The sequence below is a fragment of the Felis catus genome, chromosome C1, assembly GCF_018350175.1.
Source record: "Felis catus isolate Fca126 chromosome C1, F.catus_Fca126_mat1.0, whole genome shotgun sequence".
Taxonomy (NCBI): domain Eukaryota; kingdom Metazoa; phylum Chordata; class Mammalia; order Carnivora; family Felidae; genus Felis; species Felis catus.
Window position 1 is genome coordinate 32,471,702 of NC_058375.1, and position 17,608 is coordinate 32,489,309.

Genomic DNA, 17,608 nt, shown 5'->3' on the forward strand with positions numbered 1-17,608 from the left:
AAAGTATAGTCCCAACCCTGCCGGTGCTCTAGTTCTTAGAGAGGTCTTAGTGTTTAGTCTACCCTAGGTCATTCGAGCAGGCACTCTGAGGCTGGAACGCCTGGGTTCAGCCTGGCTAGGTTACTTCTCAGCTGTGCATGCCTGGGACAGTTACTCAGCCTGTCTGTGCATCGGGGATCCTCATCGGTACGGGAGGATGATAAGAGCGCCTGCTTTGTGGACTTGTGCAAGTGAAGCGTCAATCCACGCAAAACCCTTAGGACGGTGCCTGACGGGTAGTAAGTGCTAAGTAATCATTCATTTCTAGAACTATTTTTATTATAACCATCTGGCTAAGATTCCCTCCTCAGGATGCCCTCTGGCTTCCCCTTCTCTACGGTCCCAGAGCTCCTCGAATGGCCCCCTCCCTTAGAGCTTCTGCAGCACCGGCACACGAGAGCCTGGGCCTCACTGTCTACACTAGGGGCAGGGACCAAGTTTCCCTCATCTCCACCCCCGCTCCCAGCGCAAACGCAGCAACAACGTGTCCAGGGCCAGTTCAGAGCTGTGGGTGGCTGTGTGCCCTCAGCCGGAGCCTTAGAAGCTCCTCGCTGCCTCTGGCACTAGAGGTTGCTTATCAGGCCTCATCATGGAGCTTCTTGAGGCTATTCTTATCTTAAAAATTTTCCTTAATGTTTATTTATTTTTGAGAGAGAGAGAGAGAGAGAGAACGAGAGGGGGAGGCCCAGAGAGGAGAGGAGACACAGAATCCGAAGCAGGTTCCAGGCTCTGAGCTGTCAGCACAGAGCCCGATGCAGGGCCCGAACCCACCAGGAGCGAGATCACGACCTGCCTGAGCCGAAGTCGGACGCTCAACTGACTGAGCCACCCAGGTGCCCCAATGCTATTCTTCTTAAACTGTGGAGCCTGGCCCTGGATGTGACCCTCCGGAGCTGACAAGGGGGCAGGGCGCTAGGCTTCCTTGAACGCCTCTCTGTGGTGGGGACCCCCTGCAGGGCAGGTCGTCACAAACCCCAACGCCAATGCCCCACAACACCAAGATGCTTCCTATGGCCATGCTTTGCCCATGCTGGTCCCTCTGCCCGGAACGCCCTGCCTCCTTCCCCGTATCCTCTGGAGCTGAGACTCCCACGATCCCTCCAGGGCCAGCCCACACGCCCCTCCTCCCCAGTGCTTTTCCGCTCTTACGGTGCCCTGCAATTTATTTGTTCGCATGTCTCTTCTGCAGAAGTGACCATCTCATCCCTGTCTGGACTCCCAGTGTCCACCAGGGCCTGGAACGGAAGGGGTGTCAGGAAAGTTCTGCTGAGGGAACTTTTTAAAAGGAAAATCAAGTGAATTGGCCCGCCTGCCTGTTACGGCACAGGGGCTAACTGTTCATGCCACCTTTTGAGCCCCAAACTCACAGGTCCTCCTCGGTTACCCTGCCTGTCGGTAGCCCAGCTCCATCACAGGGATGTGAGCTGGTGGAGAAGCATGGGGCGGACCTGGCAGCTGTGCGACGGACAGGGAGCCAGACTTTCACCCGCTCCGGCGTCACGTCCTGGAGAAACCTGAGGCGATGAAGGCCCTGAGGCCCAGACTGGTTACCCTGCTCCTCAGGGAAGTGACGGCACAGGGTTGGAGCCCAGCGCTGTGGGGCCCCAGAACCTGCTCTGTCTGCTCTCTCACGAGATGAGGGACACCAGAGCATCCCGAGTTCGGCCGAGAGAGGAAACTGCAAAAGTACGAAATTGCGTGGCATTGCCCGCCACACCGAAAACAACTCTAGGGCAGGAGAGGGCTGGAAAGCACCTTGACAACGGCATTGGGTCCTTAAAGGGGTGCTGTCTTGGGGGGTGGCCTGGTCTGCAGAGATGGGGGAAGGAGGACAAGAGGACGTGGCGGGGGAATGAGGGGTTCTGATGGCAAGCCCAGCAGCCCTCTACCAGAGAGGCCTCCACCGTAGCACAGGGGGCCTGCACTGCCTGTGGATGCTCGGCGTGGGGAGATCTGAGGGCCACAGACACGTCAGCAAGCGGTGTCCTGTCCTGGGCCCCGTTGTTCAGGTTTAGTGGGCACCTCCTCTTAGATCTCAGTCTCTGCCCGGGGCCCGGAGGCCTCTCCCGGCACCACGGAGCTGACTGCCTGGACCTTACGGGTTGCAATCCGAGCCGCTCAGCGTGGCATTCAAAGCCCTGTTCGCTTCTCCCGGCCTCGCTTCTACCCCCTCCTGCCCTGTGTCTACATCTCAGCCACTCTCCACCTTCGCACTTACTGTCTCAGCCCAGAATGCCCTTCTTCCATTTTTTTTTTTTAAAACCTGGTGAACTTCTATTCATCCTTCAAAGCCCAGTTCAAGTGTCACCTTCAAATGAATGGTCTTCCCTAAACCACCCCCACAACCAAACCCAGACAGAAGAGAACCCTCCTGCCTTCACAGGTTTCCTGTAATGTAGCTACTGGCACACATCTCCTGCTTTGGACGGGAAACTTCCTGAGGGCATTGACATGCATCGCTCATCACTAGGCCCTATTTCCTAGGCAGCCATCCCCCGCTGCCCTGCAGATCCGCCCGTGAGCTTTGGCCTTGTACTCACTCTGGTTCTAATGAGAGCCTCACTGTCAGGTCAATGTGGCCTTCCATCCTGGCTGCCCCTCACCCGGCTTGGTCTTCACGCCCACATTCTGCTGCAGGCATGCTCTCAGTGCGTGAGCAGACTCTGCCCTTCCCATCTGGGCAACCTGTAGTGACCGTGGTGTTCCGCCCAGCCACGAGGGGGCAGGTATGGGGCTAGCGACCGTCCATGTCTGAGTTGGAGTTCAATCAGAGGTTGCTAGAAGAGGCATAGGTCCTGCCCCCAAATACACACGTGCACACACACAGCACACACACACCCAGTGCAGGCTCTCTGCAGATGTGAGTTCCATAGAGCGATCAAACGGGGAAGGGGCGGACAGCTGTGGTGGCGTTTCCACTGCCTTTCTCCACCATTCCATGGCCTTGGCTGGAGCCTGGAACAGCTGGCTTCTGTCCTACCCAGTTCACTGGGTCTCATTCCCTCATTTTTCAGACAGAGAAACAGAGACGCAGCAAGGGAGGTTCTCACTTGAGATTTTTCTGAGCAGTAAAGGCAGACCTGGGGTCAGGACCAGTTCCCTGGCTTTCATCCCAGGATACATTCCCATCGCCATATGCTGCCATTTGCAGAAATGCTAGCTGCAGGGCTCTGGACATTCGGTAGCTTTTTCCTTAAGTCTCCCCAGAGTGTGGGGCTCCATTCTCCTGCCAAGGCTGAAGTCACTCCCACCTACCTCCTGGCCACAAGCACAGCTAGTGGTCTTTGGGCTGTGCTGAAATTTCTCTGCGTCCTGGGGCGGTGGGGGGGGGCAGGTAGGGGAGAGATGGAGGGGTCTTACCTGCCCAAAGTCAGCCATGGTCTCATGGTTGAGATGTGTCAGAGATTTCTGAGAGCCTGAAGGACTGTGTTGGAGGGAGGCCTGTAGGAAGTAGAGAAAGTGAGAATATTATTCCATCGCCATCTGTCAGCTTACACTTCGGTTTGAAAAAATGCATCCAAAAATGGTGAGCGCAGTTCTGCTGAGAATGGCTCCAGACATCACCACTTCTCCAACACAGGCATCACGGGGTTAAGATCAGGCTCCCCCAGGGAGGCAACCCCGGCCTCCCAACCCCACCCTCAGAGCTGCAAGCCCAGTCAGCAGCCGAATCTCAGGCTGGGAAACTCTTACTTTCAAGTACTCCTTGGGGAGCACAGCCCCTCACGGGCTCCCTGAGCACTGGTCGTCAACATTCACTCGTTCTCTCTTTCGTTATTCATTCACTCATGCAAGTGGTTGATAGCCATTTGGGAAAGCTATTAGAGGCTGGTATCAGGTCTTACAGAGACAAAGCCACTGGGAATGACAGCTCCGGTCTTACAGATGCAGAACAAACGCCACGGGCTCCCAATCCCCATCCTGGTGGGTCTCCTCCCTCCCCTGAGTTATCTCTGGGCCAGACACCAGGCACAGCATTTTACACGTGCCCTGCAGGACGACATGATGTCTCCTACCACTTTCAGCACCAGGACCCGTTTCTCTGCAAAAGCATCTCTCCAAACTCCTCGTAACTATGCGCTTAGTATCTTTTCATTGGGAAAATAAAGAATAATGCAAAAGGCACAATGAACGTAATGCTTTACAATTAACTTGTATTTTAGTAATCACAGCACTACCACGTATATTTAACTAACGGTTACACATACTCATTCAAGACATGTTATTTATGCCTTCTGGGCTTAAGGCATCGACCCCCTGGGAATCCACTCAGTCAATATTCATTCAGTAGGTATTTATGAAGCGTCTCTGCGATGGCTGGCCCCATGGCCCACAGGTTAGGGACTCTGGTACAGGGATGAGTGGTGGCTCTGCAGTGAGACGTGCTCAGGCTTGAGTCCGGCCCAGAGTGGATGTCTGCTCACGGGCAGGCCCTCAGCCTTTCGCCAGCTCAGAGTCCTCATGATTAACACAGAGATGATGACCCTGATGTCACAAAGTTGTTATGAGGATGAAATGACCTGGCATAAAGCAGGAGCTTAACAACTGGGCACCGGAGGACTATCACCATCATTGCCATCATCCTCATCCCCATATTCCCATCACCACCACCACCACCATCATCATAAATAACATCATCATGACCGTCGACAGCAGCACCATCAACATCACCATCCTCATCATCACCATCATCATCATAAATATCCTCATCATTACCGTCAACAGCAGGAGGACCATCAACACCATCATCACCACCACCATCATCATCATAAATATTATCATTGTTATCATCGACAACAGCACCATCACTATCACCATCACCATCAACACCATCATCATCATAAATATCGTCATCATTACCATCAACAGCAGGACCATCGCCATTATCACCATCATCATCATAAATATCGTCATCGTTACCATCAACAGCAGGACCATCGCCATCATCACCATCATCATCATAAATATTGTCATTGTTACTGTCAATAGCAGCACCATCACCATCACCATCACCATCATCATAAATATCATCATCATTACCGTCAATAGCAGGACCATAGCCATTATCACCATCATCATCATAAATATAGTCATCGTTACCGTCAACAGCAGCAGCAACACCATCACCATCATCATCATAAATATCATCATCATTACCGTCAACAGCAGGACCATCGCCATCATCATCATCATCATCATCATCATAAATATCGTCATCATTACTGTCAACAGCAGCAGCAACACCATCACCATCACCATCATCATCATAAAGATCGTCATCATTACTGTCAACAGCAGGACCATCACCGTTATCACCATCATCATCATAAATATCATCATCATTACCATCAACAGCAGGACCATCGCCATCATCACATCACCATCATAAATATCATCATCGTTACCGTCAACAGTAGCAGCAGCACCATCACCATCATCCTCATAAATATCGTCATCACTACCATCAACAGCAGGAGGACCATCAACACCATCATCACCACCACCATCATCCTACTTCCTGTCTCTTTCCGAGTGCTAAAAGGCTTCTCCTTACCCCCTCTAGTAGGATACACAGTAGTTTCTACCTTATAATAGAATTACTTTTATCCACATCTTCCTTCTCAGGTTCATGTCCAGCTCTGTAACTTCAGAGTTGTGTGAACTTGGGTAAGTTACTATCTGACTCTCTGTTTCCTTGTAAACAGAGAGTAAAATGGGACAGTTTTAGTAATCCATGGAACTGTTGTAATTATTAAAGGAAATAATGTATATAAAAGCTCAACACAATATCTGCCATCAGCTAAATGCTTGATAAATGCTGGTCAGTGTTGTTTGTGGTGTTTATGGTATTAGTAGTAGTAAACAGGATCTTCATTTCTCTTACTAGCTTGTGAGTGCCTGAGGGCAGCGACCATTCCAAATCCATCTCAGTCTCCCCACAGAGTCTAGCACAAGGCCTGTCTCCCAACAGACGTTAATAAGTGTTTGCTAAAACAGTCTTGGAAGCTCACAAAATCAGATGCAAAATAACTCAAGGGACAGGAGCATGGAACATGGCCAAGGACAGAGCCCTGATGGGATCCTGAAGAACTTCAACAGATCTCCTCAAGAGAGCCATTTGTTACCCAAGCCAAGCTGTAGGCCTGCTAGGAACATTCATTCATTCATTCATTCATTCATCAAACTCACCAAATTTTCACTTTGATCAATAACAAATCCCTGCCCAGTGCTTTTCTTTTTTTCTATTGTGAAATTTTGTTTACACCTGCCATGTGATTCAGTCTCCACAAAAGAGCTTAGAGGCAGCTAGACTAGGTATCGACAACACATTTTGTAAATAAGGAAATGGAGGCTCATAGGGGTGACAAGACTTGCCAAAGGGCACACAGTAGTCAAGGCCATGGTGGGAAGTGGGAGAAGGACCCGTTTGTGACCATGACTCCTTCCCAATGGCCCTGTGATGTCAAGTACTTTATAAATCCAGGATCATTATTCTCACTGCCCAGTTCACTTCTCAACAAACAAACTGGAATTAAATTGTTTTGGTGCTATTTCAACATGCCTATTAGAAAAGAAAGACTGTAAGTTCTCTGAAGGCAGGAACTATGAGAGCCACAACAGTGTGGGGCAGTTAAACATATTGAGGCTGACCCCAGACTGCCGGGGCTCAAATCTTGGCTCTGACACTTATTGGCTGTGGAATCTTGGACAAATTACTTAATCTCTCTGTGCTTCAATTTCATCATCTATAAAGAAAAGATAATAGCTACCTATGGGGGTGTTATGAGTAATAAATGGGCTAATCTATGTGCAGCATCTAGAATAGTACCTGCTACATAGTAAGGGTTAATTATAATTCTTATTCACGATGCATCTCTGTACCTAGAACAAGGCCTAGCATGCACAAGATCCCCAATAACCATCTGTGGGATCACTGAATGGACGACATACTCCCCGGAAAGAAGTCAATTCAAGTATGGACTGAGCAAGTCCAAAGAGTAGCTGGAGCTCTGGCCTCAAGGAATCTAGAGTCCCCCAGTTCCTGGGTCATAGCCAAATCCAGCAGGAAGGAGATCAGTTATTCTAGGACTTGAAGGCTCTTCTAAAACCAAGAGGTTTCGGGGCGCCTGGGTGGCTCGGTCGGTTAAGCGTCCGACTTCAGCTCAGGTCATGATCTCACGGTCTGTGAGTTCGAGCCCCGCGTCGGGCTCTGTGCTGACAGCTCAGAGCCTGGAGCCTGCTTCAGATTCTGTGTCTCCCTCTCTCTCTGCCCCTCCCCTGTTCACGCTCTCTCTCTGTCTCAAAAATAAACAAACGTTAAAAAAAAAAATTTTAAACCAAGAGGTTTCATGTCCAATGAAGGATGGTAAATATGACTGGTGATTAAGAACATGGGCTCTTGAGTCAGATAATTAAATTCAAGTCCTCATTTGTCATTCTGTCACTCACCAGTTGTGTGCTTACCTCCATGTACCTGCTTCAGTTTCCTTATCCATAAAATGTGGATACTCACACCCCACCCCCCTGAAAGGATTAAATGTCATATGGAGGAGGTAAAGCCTCCTGTCCCTGGCCCCAGTCCATAGTGACAGTGACAATGAGCCCGGTGCGGTCAGCAGCCCTCAGTGTGATGGAGCCCATCCTATGGACTGTCCTGTGCCAGGTGTTCCTTCCACCACACTCTCTCATGTGGGTTCTGGATGCCTCCGCTAGGGACACGCCTTGTGACAGCAGCCTGGGCACCGCTCTCGAGGCCAAAATGTTGCTGCGAAAAGGCATATTCTCCATTTGGCCCCAGCGCAGACTAGGCCCTGTGGAGGCGAGACAGCTGCTTGGGAAGCAGCCCCCCGGGAAGGGTGGTCTCTAGAGAACCCCTTTGGAGAGTTCCTCCTAAGTGCCAGTGCAAGCAACTCGCAGCCGGCGTGCAGCTGCCTCTGAGGCAGTCCCTGTCCCTGCGGGGGCTGCAAACCCCTGTGCTCTGTTTCCTCAGCCAAGACCCTGAGGCTGGCAGCCCATCCTGCTTAGGGAACGGAGCAAACATTTACCGAGTCAGAGACTTCCCATTCCTTGTCTCTTTCACCTTCACAATAGCCTGTGGGCAGGCATCTTGGTCTCCCCAGGTAGCCGTTGTGAGACCCTGACGCAGTGAGCCACCCCATAGCTCAGTCTCCTCATCTGTGAGCACTACATAAATATCCTTATTTATTAAACCCATCCTCCAGAGAAGGAAGCAGAGGCCTAGAAAGGGAGGTGCTTTGTCCAGGATCATGTAACTAACAAGTGACAAAGCTGAAGCTGTTCGGCTTCAAAGTTCCATCCCTCCATCCCTCCATCCCTCCATCCATCCGTTACATTTTGAAGGCCCACCATGCAGTATGCACTGGAGCCATACTCTTTCTCTGATTTTAAAAGATATTCATATGATCTATTTCCCATCACTCCTAGGACCCCAACATTCAAGTCAATTCCACTTAACAAAGGCACATGAAGTCCTTCCTACATGCCAGGCACTACGTGAAGTTTCGTTATTAAAGATCACACGGGATCCTCATGACAATCCTGTGCAGTTGACTGCCTTGTCCCCCTTACAGATGAGCAATTCAGAGAGGCAATGAACCTGCCCCCACTCACAAACATGGAGCCTGATGGAAGCCTGAATCATCTGACCCGCAAATCCAGTCTTTTCTCTTCCCGCCACGTTTCCTTTATCCAGCTCCCACCTGGCCCACAGACTCTGGAAGTTCCGCTCCTCAAAGTCCCTCATCCGGCAGAGAAGGACGGCCGTCAGCCCTCCTGGCCAGTGCCACCCGCCCTGAACCTTCAGGACTTTGTGCCTCCCTGGTGCCCCCACCCCTGGACTTGACCCCTGGTTGCTTACATCTTGCCCACTTCAAAAAAAAAAAAAAAAAAAGGACACGAGGAAGATTAAAGAATAAAAGTGTAGCATAAGGCTCAAACATCAGATGAACGCAGAGTCTGGATGTAAAGGGGCAGGGCGGGCTGGATGTAAGCGTCTTCAAGGACAATGCCCGATGCGCACAGGGTTTGGGGAAATGGCGCTTTCACATCGCTGCTGGTAGTGCAAGTCGTCAGAGTGTTTTGGGAAGCAATTTCACAGCTTTCACCAAGAGCTCTGCCTCACAAATATCCATACTTTGGGGCAGAGTCATCCCAGTTTTCAGGAATGTAGTCTAAGGGAAAAAATCCTATGCAAATCCCATGCAGCCTCATTTATAATACCGAAGTGATGAATACTGGAAGCAAATCTAAGTGCCAACACATGAAAATGGCTAACAGGTCTGTGAAAATGACAGCACATCAATATTAGGAGCTTGCAAACTATAGCCGGCAGGCCAAATCCCACCAGCAGCCTGTTTTTGTAAATAAAGTTTTATTGGAACACAACCACACCCACTCACATACACAATGTCTCTGGCTGCCTTTGTGCAACAGCTGTAGAATGAACAGTGGGGACAAAAACAGGGTGGCTCAAAACCCTAAAATATTTACTCTTTGGTCCTTCACAGAACAAGTTTGCTGACCTCTGACCTACTTGGTGCAATATGATGCATCCTTTAAGAATGTGATATGAGGTTTAGAAAAGCAAGCTACAAAGTTTTATAGATTGGATGACTTCACCTATGTAAATAGAAAAAAAAACCCATGCAAATGAAATTGCATGAAACTGTACCTAGACGGAACATAGAACATGAAAAATAGAAAGAAAGAGATGAAAATATTAACACGATGAGTAAGATTTTTTTTTTTTTTTGCTTGCTTGTACTAGTTTTTACTTTCTAATTCTTAAGAAATGCACAGGTATTATATAAAGGTGAAATACACATGTTTTAAAAAGAGAGATGTGGGGCGCCTGGGTGGCGCAGTCGGTTGAGCGTCCGACTTCAGCCAGGTCACGATCTCGCGGTCCGTGAGTTCGAGCCCCGCGTCAGGCTCTGGGCTGATGGCTCAGAGCCTGGAGCCTGTTTCCGATTCTATGTCTCCCTCTCTCTCTGCCCCTCCCCCGTTCATGCTCTGTCTCTCTCTGTCCCAAAAATAAATAAACGTTGAAAAAAAATTAAAAAAATAAAATAAAAAAAATAAAAAGAGAGATGCCTAGGGGCACCTGGGTGGCTCAGTCAATTAAGCGTCCGACTTTGGCTCAGGTTATGCATCATCTCATGGCTCATGGGTTCGAGCCCCGTGTCGGGCTCTGGGCTGACAGCTCCGAGCCTGGAGCCTGCTTTGGATTCCGTGTCTCCCTCTCTCTCTGCCCCTCCCCTGCTCGTGCTCTGTCTCTCTCTCAAAAATAAATTTAAAAAACAAACAAACAAACAAATAAAGAGAGATGCCTAGTTGAATAGCTTAGCTCTGGACATCCTAGCAGCCAAGGCAAAGAGTAAAATCAAAGGGGTTCTATTGTCAATAGTAGGAAGATGCCAGGGAACAAGGAAGGTCAAACTCTCCTCTTTCTGAGAGGGTTTGGTCACCAGGGTCTTTGTTTCAAGAGAGTCGAGCAAAACAATGGACTTTCTCTATTTTTTACCGATATGCTTAACTGTTTCCTGCATATATGGCTATTCCTGGTTATCGGCCCTCCAATGATGCCCAAGAGAGAACATTAAGCTATGGTTCTGTAGGGGCAATTCTCCTGGTGGCCACGGTGATTTAGGAGTTTTTTATTCGTGGAAAATCACACGGAATCTTGGCGGAAAAAGTATCAGTGTCTCCAATGGAGACATGAATTTTCAACTTACGTTGAAGGCCAGGACAAGAAACAGAGAAAGATGGGGTGCTCTGGTAGAAGCTGAGTGGTACCACCCCTGAAGAGGCAGAGCCCCTGGGACTTTTTGGAGCCCAGCTGGCAAACTGCTCCACTGGCCCATCCCTCTGGGGACCTGGAGAGTCCCTGGTCTTCTTCCAGGTCGAAGGCACGGGCAAGAGTAGCCTAAACGATGCTCTGCACCCACAGAAGGTAGAGCCATGTCCTCTAGAGACACAACTATGAGGGAAAAGACAAGGCTTCATTGTGAAGATAAGAAAGTGGGACTCATAATTGTGCTTCCATGGAGGGCCCTGGGTGAGGTAAGGAAGGACTTGACCTCTCCAGGATGGCAGTTCTGCCTCAATTCAAAGGCTCTGACAGGTAGGCTGAAGAGGCTCTCTGGTGGGTAAATAAGCCTAGAGGACACACATGTGAACCGAGGTCACATCCCATTCCTATTCCAAGAAGGAAGAAAAGAAGCCTGTTGGCAGTGGGGTGTGGAACACTGTAGTGAAGTGACTGAGACAGGAGCTCTGGATCCTATTTGAATTCCACTGTGTTACTTATTGGCTATGCCCATGGCAAAGTCATTGCTTCTTTCCAAACCTCAGTTTCCTCATCTGTAAGAAAAGGAAAATGACAGCCATATAAGGGTTAAATGAGATAGTGCATGCTAAGTGCTTAGTGCCTGACCTGCCCCACAGTAGGTGCTCAATAATGGTGTGCTCTTTGCAGCAACTCCAAAACCTGCCATGGCAAGGGGATGGTAAGACTGGGAATTGACCTTTGATTCATGCAGTCTTCTCGGAGAGAGAGAAGAGAGAGAGAGGGAGAGAAGAGAGCGAGCGAGCGTGTGATCAGGGGAGAGGGGCAGATGGAGAGACAATCTTAAGCAAGCTCCATGCCCGGTGAGGAGGTTCAATCCCACAACGCTGAGATCATGATCTGAGCCAAAATCAAGAATAAGACACTCAACCAACTGAGCCACTCAGGTGCCCCTTGATTCGTACACTCTTAAAGAAAGGCTCAGGAATGTTCTGGGGCTATCACCGGTTTCCTGTAATTGGTGAATTGAAGACACACGGATAGAATTTCTAGAGCAGCTGGGAAAAGCCAGGTGGGGCCATTGCCCAGGTAAGTGGCTCAGGAAGCCTCTAGGAGGATTTGACAGAATCATCTACCTGTCAGGGTGATATCAGAGGGGGACCACCTTTGTGGGGACCTGACAGAGGGCTCAAGTGTCTCCTCCTCTGAGCAGCTGTCCCCATGCAGTTGTGAATGTGCATCCTTTGCCCTGATGTGAGGGACACGTACCACACCGTCATGCCAGGCATCATGAACTCCTGTGGTGGGCATTTGCTGTGGCATCCCTTCTCCCCGCTTCTGTAATAGCACCCTGATTTCATCTGGGGGTCCTGGTCTTGGGGGACAGTAAACCAAGGCTCCCTTGCAGCCCAGGGGAGGGCATGAAGCAGAGCTAGATACTTGGATGCTCGCTTTTAGGTTCTGGAAACTTCCATCTCTGTGGCCTTGGCAAGACGGCCACCAATTTGTTTTTTTGCTCCCCTGAGGAGCCCTGAGTCCTTTCTGAGTCTTGTTATCCAGCTTTTCCATCGATTCTTGGAGTTCCTCACTATCCTTCCAACTTAATCCCCTTTGCTTATGTTGTCTAAAGTCAGCTTCTGTTGCTTACACCAAAGAGCCCTAATGGGTACAAAGAGGAAGAAGTCAAAATGGCACCAAACCCAAACAGGAAAAGTTCAAGTTAAATACTGGGAGCTACCCAGGAGCTTCCCCTGTTTCTTCTCTGTTGGTGGAGACCTGCTTTTATTGGGCCCCACCTTCCCCAGCCCCGGGGGGTAAACCATGATTAATCCAAGGCCATAAAGGTAGTTTGATTCCATTTGCAAGTGACTGGTCAGACATGGGCATGTGATTCAGTTCTTGCTAACGGGACCTATTACTCCCATTTTACAGCTAAGGGAATCCTTCTCAGCATTTCTAGGAAAGGGGTTCCTTGCTAAGGAAAAAAAAAGAAAGAGACTGAGAGAGAGGGAGAGAGAGATTTTGGGGAAGATGTTCCTCTTCTGCACCATCTACCACCATGTGTGCAAATGGCCCCTGAAACCGTCCTATGACCTTGGATGAGATGATGCAGTTTGGTGGTGAGGTTGGCAGAGCATGGGAAAGTTGGAAAGGACTTGTACCCTTGACATTATTGGGCTGCTGGGTTACTCAGTTTGGAACTGCCTCTATCTCCAAGCTTCTGGAGCTAATAAATCCTCATTGCTTAGGCCACTTGTTACGTTTCTGTTATTTGCTGCCCAAAGCATCCTACTACCCAGCCAGTGCTGGGAATTCCCACACATGGGAATGTGTGCCCCAGCAGCAGGCTGGGACTGCAGCACCAAGGGTCAATGGCAGGAATAAGCCTGGAGAAGGGAGCATCCAGAAGGCGGAGGAAGTCTGTGATGGAGCCAAGCAGGCCATTCACAGGTGGGACACAGGCAGCTTCCGTGTCCCAGCTGGCGGTGGTAATCTCTAAAGCGAAGAGAAGGGCAGGGCCATTTCCTGGATGTCTGCCTTGTTTAGGACAAGAACCCGGCCAGCAGCCTGACGGTCATGGGAAGCAGAGTCTAGCCCAAAGTGGGGTCTGGGTGGAATTGTACTAGCCAGTCAGGGTCTCAGGGTCTGCAGTTCACGTGCAGCTCTGACCCTCGTAGAGAATTAGAGTCTACAGCAGGGAAACAGAGGCAGAACCCAGAAGTAAACCCAGGGATGCAGTCACCGACACAGCAGGGTTTGAGGGAGGCTATAGCTCAGCAGACACATGGCCCCGCCCCCTCAACTGCCACCACCCGTGGGAACGCCAGATGCACAGTTCAAGGCAACCAGGCCAATTCCAGCCCCTGCCAGCCCTGGGCACAGATGAGCTTCTGGCCTCTGTGGCTCAGATGTTGGACAGGTGCATCGGAGGGACAGTGCCTGGAGCGGAGTGGGGCAGTCAGGGGCTAGCAGGCCTAGGTCAGGAAGCAATCTCCATCAGAAGCTGGGAGAGCCCCGGCACGATTTCCAGCTTATGGCAATTTGAGTCCCAAGGTATGCAAGCGACTCTAGTGCCTCAGACAGACAGCCTTGCTTGAGACTAAAGGGACGGCAGCTGGACCAACGCTCCTCCCTCCATCTCATTCTTCGTGCATTAGACGGGGCGGGGGGGGGGGGGTCAGGTTCTTCCTGTTGCATCCACGCCTGCACACTGCCTCTTCAGAGTGTCCATTACCCCTTTCCTGATGCTGAACAAGCCCTAGAAAGACCCCCTATGGGTCACGTTAGGGGCTGGAAAGATCCTAAAAGCCATCTAAGGTACCACTCTCATGTGACCAAAAGGGAAAGAGAAGCACGGTGATGAGCAGGGACATGTTCTTACCCTGTGACGACCCTGGGAAGGCCACATCATCTCCAAGGTCACACAGCTCTGACATTCCATGGTTCTGCTTCAATAGGCTGGACATGTGAAATTGTAAATTCATGTTTCCTAATCACTCAGAATGATGCTAACCTTAAGCCCCCAGGGAGGGTCTGGCTCTCCCCTCCCTCATCTCTCCTCTTCCAACAGCTGGGTCCCCTTGCAGGCTCAGTCCTACCACTTGTTCTCGGACCAACCCTCTATCTTATAATTATCAGCATCACCTGATGGCTCAGACTTGCCTGCTCTAATATTGTGCCTGTTTCTGGAAGCTGTGTCACTGCTCTGTCCCCAAGGCCCAGCACCCGCCTTATTCCTCAGTCCTGGTCCAATGTCCAGCTGTAGCTCCACACCCCACTCCCAAGTCCCCAGTGCTGGGACTGTGCAGCACGGTGGCGATATGATGGTGGCCAATGGTGGCTTATGAAGCAGGTGCTTCTTGCTGGGTGAGGATTGTACATGAACTCCCCTTGAGCAAATCCCCAAAGAGAACTATGTCAGGCAGTGACGATCACTACTCCCATTTTACAGATAAGGGAGCCGAAGGCCAGCTTGCCAAAGGTCACTTGTCTGATCAGTGGCAGTGCCGGGATGCCCCCCTGATAGTCCTATGTCAGCTACTTGTCTGGACTCTGTTTCTCCAGACTTTGCTGCAGGTCTGGGCTGGATTCCTCCCACCGCCACTGTCTGGGCTGGCCTTGGGTACTCACTCTGCTCTGAGGGCGTGGTTGGTTCAACTCCCTGGCCTCTCTTACTCTGTAGCTCTCCAGGCTTATGCCGGGTCCCTCAGGGAGGACGTGAGATTTAACGGCTCTGGAAGAACGGGCAGGGGGTGGGGAGGGTGGGACAAGAAGCCAGAAATCAAGCCTGGTTATTTGCAAACATAGACCCCATGACAGGGTCCACGAGGCTAGTTCCGTCCTTCACTTGCTCACTGGGAGTCACGGGCGACAGCTTCAAGGGCTGAAGGCAGCTGACCATCATACCCGCCGTCCAGGGGAAGCTGACAAAGTTTGACAGTCCTGTGTTCAGATCCCAGGTCTGTCCCTTCTAAATTCTACGAACTGGAGGCAATTCCGGGTGAGGGGTAGCCTCCTTCGGCCCCCAACCCCTGGGCTGTGAAATGGGACTAATGACACCAATCTTGTGTGGCCTTCATGAGGACACACATGAAGCATCCATGTCAAGTGCCCAGGCCTCAGTGAAGACTGGCTCTCTTCCATGCCTTTCCTTACTGGTTCCTGTTCCCCCTGGCGCTGGCTGCCTTCTGCACCGCAGCCAGAGACATGGCCTCTCGGGGCTGAGAAGCCCGAGCGGTCCCAATGATGCCCAGCATGTGGCTGGCAGGGACTCGGGCACACTCAGCACGCTGGAGATAAATACAGGGTCCAGGCACCTGATTCTAAACAATGGGGCTATTCTGAGGTTCTAATTGCTCAAGGGGAAGGCAGGCTCTGGCCAGTGAGCAGCCCCGGACAGTCAGGACAAGCACCGGGCAGCAAACACATCAAGGAGCAGGTGCAGAAAAGCCGGCCAACAGGTTACAAATACCAGAGTGTCGCAGCGGGAGGGTGCTTACAAAGCTTCTGGGGTGACCACACTCGTGGTACACAAGTGGGGAAACTGCGGCTCAGGGTGGCCAAGTGCTTTGACTCGTGGCTTTGACAAATGCTTATCGAGCACCTTCTCCAGGCTAGGCTCCGTGCTCAGCCTCAGGGATCTCACAGTGTGTGGGGAGACAGATGGCACACAAGCAATCCCAGTGCCTTGTGACAACCGCCAGAAGGAGGCAGGGACGGGGCTGCAGGAGCACGAGGACACGCCACACTAGTCATGTGGGTGAATTCCTTCATTCATTCATTTTTTTCATTCATTTATTCACCGATGTGCTCTGTGCTCGTATGGGCCGGGCGCTGTTCAGGGGCTGAAGACACAGCCCTCAGTGAACTCCGGTTCCCACCGTCATGGGGTTTACAGTCTCATGGCAGAGAAAGGCGGTCACAGATAAGCGAAGAGGAGAATGATAGAATGTCAGGGCAGGTAATGTTATAAAGAAAAATCCGGCAGGGTAAGGGGACGGTGGGCACCTGCCACCGATTGACGTTTTAGGTAGATGGTCGGGTTGATGCTAATGCTGGCAAGGTAACATTAGCACACGAAGCAGGCAGGGCAATGAATGTTCCATCCTTGAGTAACGTGGGGAACCATGGCCCCAAGATGGTCTGCCTCAGGGGTCACAGAGCACCAGCAACAGAGTCCGGAGCTGCTCCAGGTCTCCTGTCTTACAGGCTAGAGCTGATCTCCTGCTCACCATGACAGTCTCTCTGCCCCCCTCGCCAGCACCCTTCCCTCATCTTCTCCGGGGGCAGAAAGCACCAAGCAGCTCTGCTAGGCGGGGGTCCCCCGTGGCCACCACCTCCTGGCTCACCAGTGTCCAACTGGCCTCAGGCGATGGAGATTGACAAGACAGGGCTGTGGCTGTGCTGGCACAGCAGGCTGCCCCTCCCCTCTGCCACCTCCCACAGATGTCAGTGGTGCCCTCCTGTCAGACGCACGTGGTCCCTCCACTTCTGAGCTACGTGACCTTGACAAGTTCAGCGGAGCACCTGTCAAGACTGGATGTTGTGCCGCGTTCACAGAGCCGGGAGACGATGAAGCAGAGGAAGGTGTGAACTGCCCACAAGAGTCTGTGGCCCGTCGTGGGCATCACTCCCTCCTCAGGGCCCCCACGGCTCTGAGGGCACTTGGGTCCTTTTGTGGTATCTGCCCTGAACGAGACGGCCTGCTCCCAGGGAGCGGCCTGGGCTCCTGACGGGCCCCCAGCAGCCAGCCTGGACTCAGGGGGTCCCACCCAGCTGCCAGTCCACAGGTCCACAACCATCCCCCTGACTGCTGCTGGCCAGGAAAGCTAAACTTGAAGATTAAGGAGGGAAGGCAGAACTGTGGGTCAGCTTCTTTAAGAGACTAATGACTCTGGGCAAATTCGCTTTCTTTTTTTTTTTTTGGTAAATGAGGATACAAATCAGTGTCCAAGATTCCGCAAAATTATATGGTGATTTTAATATCATTGTTTCCATTCCGGAATCATAGGTTGAAGCCAGAGTACCCCATTTGTAACCTGGTTCTACAGTCCTTTCTATGACGTCCTGCCCCACTGTGTTCTCCTCTCGCTGAAGTCTCCAGTGACAGGGAGCTCACTACCTGCTGAGCAGCCGTGCCATGTTTTGACTGTTTCTGAGCAGTTAGAAACTTTCTGTCTCTTGCTTGAAGACCTGCCATGCTGAGCTCTGGAATGCACAGAGTGGGTGGTGAACCAGCCAGGGGAGGAGGGTCTGGAGAGA

General features: G+C 51.1%; 1 protein-coding gene across 4 annotated transcripts in view; it reads right to left on the minus strand.

The window, feature by feature from the left end:
* Positions 1-17,608, minus strand: part of HIVEP3 (HIVEP zinc finger 3) — a 475,965-nt gene that overhangs the window by 162,659 nt on the left and 295,698 nt on the right. For all 4 annotated transcript variants that reach the window (XM_023258562.2, XM_045035629.1, XM_045035627.1 and 1 more), the window contains one exon: positions 3,400-3,480. The gene's annotated coding sequence lies outside the window, so the exon portion shown is untranslated. The remainder of the gene's footprint in view (positions 1-3,399; positions 3,481-17,608) is intronic.